We start from the raw sequence: 8,915 nt of genomic DNA, 5'->3' as shown, positions 1-8,915 counted from the left end.
ACATTGTCAGTGGGAGAAGGGAGGAAGGTGGGGGGAGGAGGAGAGTTCTGAAGGTGGTATAATTTTTTTTTCTTCTTTTAGGTCTGTTAATAAACTTCTTTATATTCTTTCAAGTTTGGTGCCTGCTTTGCATTTCTCCTAATTCTTATCTCACAGCAGATAAACAGTAATGAGTATTTTGGACCAAACCACTACACTAAATTGGTGTTTCCGCCCGGTTACAAACCGAACCCGCGACAACAGTCTACTTTAATACCATTGGGACACGTGGAGGCAGAACCCATTTCTATTGCTAGGGTGACAGGGGGATGGCAGCAGTTGACCCTGCTGGAAACTGAGGTGAGCCTGACTGGGAAGGAGTGGCAGAAACACCCTATTGTAACTGGCCCAGAGTCCCTGTGTATTCTGGACATAGATTTCCTCTGGAGTGGTTATTTCAAAGACCCAAAAGGACTCAGGTGGGCTTTTGGGATAGCTGCTGTAGAGACAGAGGGAATTAGGCAATTGAACACCTTGCCTGGAATGTCAGAAAATCCTTCTGCAGTAGGACTCCTGAGGGTGGAGGAATAATGAGTACCAATTGCCACCTCGACATTGCACCGCCGGCAGTATCAGACAAATCAAAATGCCATGATCCCCATCCACAAGATGATCCGTGAACTGGAAAGTCAAGGGGTGGTCAGCAAGGCCCACTCACCCTTCAACAACCCCATTTGGCCTGTGTGCAAGTCTGATGGGGAATGCAGATTGACAGTGGACTATCGTGGCTAGAATGAAGTGACCGCACCACTGAGCAACACTGTGCCAGACATGCTGGAGCTTCACTATGAACTGGAGTCCAAGGCAGAGAAGTGGTATGCCACTATCGACATTGCCAATGTGTTTTTCTCCATTCCTCTGGCAGCAGAGTGCAGGCCACAGTTTGCCTTCACCTGGAGGGGTGTGCAGTATACTTGGAATCAACTGCCTCAGAGATGGAAGCACAGTCCCACCATTTGCCATGGACTGATCCAGACTGCACTGGAAGAGGGTGAAGCTCCAGAGCATTTGCAGTACATTGATGACATCACTGTGTGTGGGAACACGGCAACAGATTTGCGAAAGGAGAAAAAATCATCCAGGTTCTCCTGGAAGCCGGTTTGCCATCAAAAAGAGTATGGTCAAGGGAGAGGCCTGAGAGATCCAGTTCCTGGGAGTGAAGTGGCAAGACAGATGCCATCAGATACCCACTGAGGTCATCAACAAGATCACTGCGATGTCTCCACAGACCAGAAAGAAGGAAATGCAAGCTTTCCTAGGCACCATAGGTTTCTGGAGGATGCACATTCCCAAGTACAGTCAGATTGTAAGCCCTCTCTACCTGGTAACCCACAAGAAGAATGATTTCCACTGGGGCCCTGAACAGCAGCAAGCCTTTGCCCACATCAAGCAGGAGATTGCTCATGCGGTAGCCCTTGGCCCAGTCAGGACAGGACCAGAGGTGAAGAACATGCTCTACTCTGCAGTTAGGAGGAATAGTCTTTCCTGGAGCCTCTGGCAGAAGGTGTCTGGTGAGACTCAAGGCTGACCACTTGAATTCTGGAGCTGAAGTTACAGAGGGTCTAAAGCCAACTACACCCCAACAGAGAAGGAAATCCTGGCAGCCTATGAAGGAGTCCAAGCCGCTTCAGAGGTGGATGGCACAGAGGCACAACTTCTGGCACCCCAAATACTGGTGCTGGGGTGGATGTTCAAAGGAAAGGTTCCCTCTACCCATCATGCCACCAACGCTACATGGAGTAAATGGATTGCCCTCATCACACAGTGTGCCCATATTGGAAATTCGAATTGCCCTGGGATCTTGGAAATAATCACAAATTGGCCTGAAGGTGAGAACTTTGGTCTGACAGACGAAGAGGAGCAGGAACAGGTGACGTGCTGAGGAAGTTCCACCTTACAACCAACTGCCATCAGAAGACACATGCTACACTCTTTTTGCTGATGGTTCCTGTCGCATTGTAGGGATGAACAGAAAATGGAAAACAGCCATATGGAGCCCCATGCGACAAGTTGCAGAAGCTACTGAAGGAGAAGGTGGATTGAGCCAACTCGCTGAACTCAAAGCCGTCCAGTTGATTAGCTCTGGACATAGCTGAAAGAGAGAAGTGGCCAAAGCTCTACCTCTATACTGACTCATGGATGGTAGCCAATGCTCTGTGGGGGTTGCTGGAAAGGTGGAAAAAGGCCAATTGGCAGCGTATGGGAAAACCAATCTGGGCTGCTGAAGAATGGAAAGACATTGCCACCCAGGTGGAGAAGGTACCTGTGAAAGTCCGTCATGTGGATGCCCATGTGCCCAAGAGTTGGGATAATGAGGAGCACTGAAACAACGAACAAGTAGATCAGGCTGCAAAGATAGAGGTGTCACAGATAGATTTGGATTGGCAACACAAGGGAGAACTGTTCCTAGCTCGATGGGCCCATGATGCCTCAGGTCATCAAGGCAGAGATGCCACCTATAGGTGGGCACAAGACCAAGGGGTGGATCTAACCATGGACAGTATCTCCCAGGTTATCCATGATTGTGAGACATGCGCTGTGATCAAGCAGGCCAAGCAGGTGAAACCCCTATGGTATGGTGGGCAGTGGTCCAAATACAGGTATGGGGAGGCCTGGCTGATTGATTACATCACACTGCCTCAAACCCGCCAAGGCAAGTGTTATGTGCTCACAATGGTAGTGATGCCTAAGCAACCACTGGGTGGCTGGAGACGTACCCCGTGCCTCATGCTACTTCCCAGAACACCATCCTGGGTGTTGAAAAGCAGGTCCTTTGGAGGCATGGTACCCCTGAGAGAATTGAGTCAGACAATAGGACTCATTTCAAGAACAGCCTTATAAACACCTGGGCTAGAGAACATGGTATTGAGTGGGTGTATCACATTCCTTACCATGCACCAGCTGCCAGGAAAGTTGAGCCGTGCAATGGACTCTCAAAAACAACATTGAAGGCAATGGGGGGTGGGACATTCAAGCAGTGGAACCTGCATTTAGCAAAGGCTATATTGTTAGTTAACACCAGAGGTTCCACCAACCAAGCTGGCCCTGCCCAATCTGAACCCCTGTGTACAACCCACGGAGATAAGGTTCTGGTGGTGCATATGAGAGATATGTTAGGAAAGACTGGATTAATTCTGCCTCAAGCAAAGGGAAATGCATCCTTGGGCTGTTTCTGAACTCTGCCACTTCTTTCAGTGATCTTGGTCATTCACAATCCACATGTGGTGGATAAAGCTCAAATCCCATAATCCTTGTCTAGCACTATTTGGCAGCACTATAAATTCAGTGAGAGCATGGCAAGCAAAGGATGTAAATCCAGACTGGCACTGGATTTACAGTTTTCAAAGAGGTGAGTGAGGCTTTATAGCCCTACTCCAAAAAGTGATCTCCTATAATTATAAGAAGGGAAAAAACAGGAGTTTTTAGAAAGCAGGGTGTCTTGGGTTACAATGGAAGATATAACCAAAAGTATGCATTCTACTACCATCTACATAAGCTGTTAAGATAGGAGGGGCAGTGTTCTTTATCTTCTCCATGACTCAGCCCTGATAACACCTTCTGGAGAAACAGCTGCCACCCTGAGGGGGCCATGTCCGCTAATGGACCATCAGGGTCTCTCAGCATGACTCATAGAATTACATAATCCCATTGTGAGGTGCCCTGCCCAGGGGGGAGGAACCGAACATTCCTACCTGTATATAATCTGAGGCTTGGAACACTGGGAGGGCACTACCACTGGATTCCCAGAGGACAGGAGCTAAATAACCACCACTGGACCTCCAGAGAAGGACCAGATCTTTCTACAGGATCACCGCTTTGACAAAACTACATCCATCACTCCAATAGGACTATAGTCACCATTTAATCGGACTGTTACCACCACCCTGACCAACAGGATGTCAGGTCGTATTCTGTCAGTTTAAGCCAGTGTTTCTGTACTATTGCCTTTATTTTAATTTTCCTATTAAATTGTAGTTCTGACTTGGAATCTCCCACTGGTTTGCTTTCAAACTAGTACACAGGGCAATTTCATATGTGGGCATAAAGCGAAGAGTGATGGCTGTTTACCAGAGGGCCATGCAATGTCCCTAGTCATGAGAACTGCCTTGTTCAACAGCATGGCTCTAGTCAGTATAGCTTTGGGAAGCCAACATGCATCACAAGTGTCAGACATGGGCTTTCACTAACAATTCATTTACCTCAAGACACCATCATCCTCAGGAATCACCCTTCCAACCTTGAAATGAAAGGTTTCCCAGACAGCTAGAAGACTGCAGCACTTACCAACATGGAAATATCCATATCCATCTTTATGTCTTATTCCCCAATTGTTTTGCTCTTAAAACCTTTTTATATGAATTGCAGTATTTTCCTTTATTTTCAAGACAATAGGTAGCACTTATTAATGCTCCATATAAACAAAATTCAGGATTTTCTTCCAAAATATTCAATTTAGAGTGGCTTCCTAAAATGCATACTTTAATCTTGTTTAATATTTCCACATATTGGTTTTGTAGATTACAATTCTATAGACACTGTGATCTCTGAACAACTACTTTCACAACAAATTTTTTTAGAACACATCTGATAGGTGTGAAAGAACTTAAATCCTATACAATAGAGATAATTTAACAATTTTCAGGGTCATACAGAAACAAACCCCTGAAGCTTTAGAAGCCAAACAGCGTGCTTTAGCTACACAACCCTTTTGGTTCTGCTAGGTACACCACTATGTTGTGTGTTAGAAAATACTGAATGCTTGAAAAACTATGCATAATGGATTTTTTTAATGGAAGGACTCCCTAAGTCACCTTTAACTACTTTCCATGTGTCCTGGTTTAAAAGACAGGTGTCTGCCAAGGAAGGTGGGAACCTTCCTGGAACAGAAAAGATGACCCCCTCCCTCCAGGTTATTATAGATTTGAAATTACAGGGCTTTCAGGCAAAGATATTGTCGAGAAATGGCTGAGTGAACAGGGACATGTATACGTGCACAATCCAAGCTATATTAGTGAACTGTCCTTGACTAGGGAGAAAGGAGAAGAGCAATGCTGATGTGGCAAGCCGACAGGATGTTGGGGAGGGGGATGCTGACCACAGAAAGAGGAAGACTTAGTTAGTCGTGTGCATATTAATCTGTGCTATTAAAGGCCACGTGAACAGCAGCTGTAATCCAATAGTATGGAGTTTGCTTATGCGTGCTTGGGGAATTAGGGTATAACTATGGGTCTAACAATAGAATAAATGGAGTTCCATCATATCTCTGTGAGAAGCGTGCTTCATCCCGGCAGATCTCTGGCTATTAGATATGGGAAAAAGAATAACAGTTCTTCACTAGAATATATATACACAGACAAACAACAACATCAGCAACAACAAAAAACCCCAGAAAACCCAATAACAACCTTTTTCCTGCACATCAAGCAATTTTCCCCTTTGGTGTAGTTATGACCTCAACCAGCAGGGGATGCTGATGTCTCGTGTTGTGGCAGAAAGGCTGCAGTGACTCCCCCGCAGCTTCAGGGGGCACTGTTGGCTCCTGGTGAAGCAGAGAGGCTGCAGTGACTCCCCCACGGTTCCAGGGGGCGCTGTTGGCTCAAGCGGCTTCAGAGGACGGACAAAGCAAGATCTGAGCCTCCCCAGGGGGTAATGGTGGCCTCGGGGAGAGAGAGAAGGTGGAGGGGGTGGTGGTTCAGTTTTCCCCAGGCTCTCATGTCCCGTGTGGTGTCCTGGCAACAGCAGCAGCAGCCAAGGCTCCAGTAAGCAGCTGGGAGGTGCTCCCTCCAGAGAGAGGGAGGAGGTGGGGGCCCAGTTTTCCCCTGAGGCACCCATGAAGATGGTGAGGGTCTCTCCCAGCGAGGGGCAGGTGTTGAAAAGTCCCAGTCTGATGGATGCTCTTGCAAGCAGTGGCTTACCAATGGTAAGGAGAAGCAGTAAGGAAGGTTCAGCAACAGCAGCAAGTCCTCTGGGCAGGAGAAGTTCAGCACCAAATCCCACAACCATCTGCCCTCTAAGCTGGGCAAAGACTGAACCACCCCCAGATAAGAAACTGCCAAACTGCCAAAACCCACATTGCTTCTCCCCCTCCACCAGAACCATTCTAAGGGTATGCCAAGGCACTAGCTACATATTTTGTCTTTTAAATCGATGTCCATTCACCATCTCTATGAAAACAAATAGGAAGAAAATTCCCTAAAGAAAAGCTAACCCCCAACACCATGGCTGAAATTCCATAAACCACTCACCTGGCTATTAAGATATGTATAATATTTAAGAAAAATTAGTTTTATCACTGCAGACCTTGAAGCTCTAGCTACAAATGGCAACAGAAAACAGCACCCACTGGAGTTAGTGAGAATTTTTTCTGGGACTATCAATAAAAAGCAAATCAATTTAATATTTTCCTGTCTCAGTTTTTGTATTTCATAAACTTGAGACAGACATAGTCAAATGTTAGATTCTCTGTTGTCTTGAGTTACACTTCTCCATTACAAGTAATAACCTTGAAAAGCTGTTAAAGGCACCTAAATAAATTAATGGCACATATACTATGGTGAAGTACTAAGGCCTGAACAACAGGTCTTGAGCCAAAGTTGACCTCTAGATGAACCTTCCAACCAAATGTTATATATATATATATATATTCGCTCATTAACAAAATACTGTTATATGTGTTCATTTTTTGGCAAAACATGTATTTACCTTTCCGTATCTAGAAACCGGATAAGGCCACATCTGGCCTTATTAGGGGTGATGCCAAATTGATTTTTGCCTTTTTGCTTTTATATATTCTTTATATTCCTTCATATATATATTTGTAGCTCTGTAGACTATTGTTGTATAGTTATATAGTTCCTAGCTAACTCCAGTACATTTCCTACTCTATCAGACAGAAAGACAAAATACATTCCCCAGCAGTTCTAAACCCTGGGGGTCCAAGGCTCCTATCCTATCTTGCTGCTTCCTCTGGGAGTCAAGGACAAAATACTCTCCCCAGACACTTTCTCATAAACAAAGTACAGCTAGTACCAAGGGGGGAGGGGTCCAGAAAAGGGTTGAACCAGAAGGGGGAATTACCTCATCACCTGTGCTTCAATTTGGGAATTCTTGTCAATTATGCTAATTTGCTAAACTTATAAAACTGTATTCACCCTATGTTACGTGGGCATTTTTCCATATCTGCTGCCAGAGGCCTCCAATAAAGACCAGTTTTTATATTACCTCCTATACTGATATTGTCTCAAAAATGTGTTGGTTTATTTCTAGATCTTTAAGGCATGGGGGGGTATAGGATCAAAGACAACTCCCTTGGTTTCTCCTTGAGCCCTGGCCAGCCTTTGGGAGAAAGCCAACAGGAGAATGAATTTGGAAATTGTCAGCTTGTTGTTTAACAATATAAAAGCTGAGTTACTGCCACAGCAGAGAGCCTCATGGCCTGCAAGGTAGATGCACCGCAGTTACCGGGCGTGGTTCTCCAGTCCTTCACTGTGACAGCTTCCCACCACAGCTGATGTGTGGACTTGGATGATGGTAAAGTATTAGGGTAATTGGTTATGTATCTTTCTTAATCACTATAGGCATTTTTTCGTAGTAATGATTATGTGCATTGCTTAGCTTATCCTTTTCTGAGTCTTTGCAGTTTTGCATTATAGTAATGTTATGAATGTATTGTGATGTTGGCTTTTTGCATGTTACATAATGTTAGAAAAACTTTACCTAGGTTCTGTAATGTAATACATGATATAGAATGTCTATGGTTTATGTAGTCAATTTAGAAAAGATAAGCAGAGAAAGCCTTCACATTCCTGGAGTATCTTATCAGAGAAGAAGAAGACCCGAAACCAGACAGAAGAATTTATGGAGGGAGCAGAGACGGAATGGAGCCAAGGAAGAAGGCTGATGGGATGATACACAGAAACTCCAAAGAATTTATGAATCATGCATGATTGTGATGAATATGCAATAAGAGATGTACTTTTAAAGACGATCTTTTGGATGTAGAGGTGTGCCTTTGGATGTCTGCCAAAGCACCCAGCCGTAATACCCTTTTTGCTGTTGTCCCCTAATTGTCCCTTTTATTAAACTTTTTTTAAAATTTTATGAAGAGTGAACCTCGTTTTTCACAGTAAATTACACCATTCCTTTAACTGATATCTGTGTGTGTCCCTGACCCTACCCACTGGCAAAACACATAGTCAGAACTATATGTTTAGGCTGTAATCCTTCCATTGTCTCATGCTAATCTCTCTCCTGCCCTTAAATGCATAGAAAATGGCAAGGTCAACTCTACAATGCGCTGCAGAACTGATCTGTGGATCTGCTATGCTGGACCTTGAGCTCACCAGCATGGAGGGGCTGGTTGGGTTAATGTGAGACTCGAGGGAAGCATTGGCTGCAGAGATCATAAAATAGTGGCATTTCAGATCCGTAGAGAAATGAGGGCACACAGCAAGCTCACTACCCTGCACTTCAGGAGAGCAGACTTTGGCCTCTTCAGGGATGTGTGTTGGGGTTTTTGGGAGTTCCCCTTCTGGTTTTTTCCCTCTTGAGGAATTTTCCCCATACATGTTGCCAGGGTGACAAATTGCTGGGTACTTGGGGAGGACAAAGGACCTAGCCATTGAGGGTGTGGTCCAACAGGCTACTCTCTTTCACCTGGGTGTATGGGCAGTTGATGCTCTGCGTTCAGAGGGAGAGAGAGGCTGCTGCCATCTCGTCAGCACTGCAGGCTTTCTGCTCTTGGCTGCCTTCTTTCTACTGGAGAAACCCCGGGAGTCCCAAACCCGCCTTTCCCTGCCCCTGCCACTGCGTTCGAGCCTTCGCTACTCTGTAGCCCCCGCATGTCCTGCCTGCCGAGACCTCCCAGGGTGTCCCAC

The sequence above is a fragment of the Corvus brachyrhynchos genome, unplaced genomic scaffold, assembly GCF_000691975.1.
Source record: "Corvus brachyrhynchos isolate BGI_N302 unplaced genomic scaffold, ASM69197v1 scaffold24, whole genome shotgun sequence".
Lineage (NCBI taxonomy): Eukaryota > Metazoa > Chordata > Aves > Passeriformes > Corvidae > Corvus > Corvus brachyrhynchos.
This window is presented reverse-complemented; position numbering follows the sequence as displayed.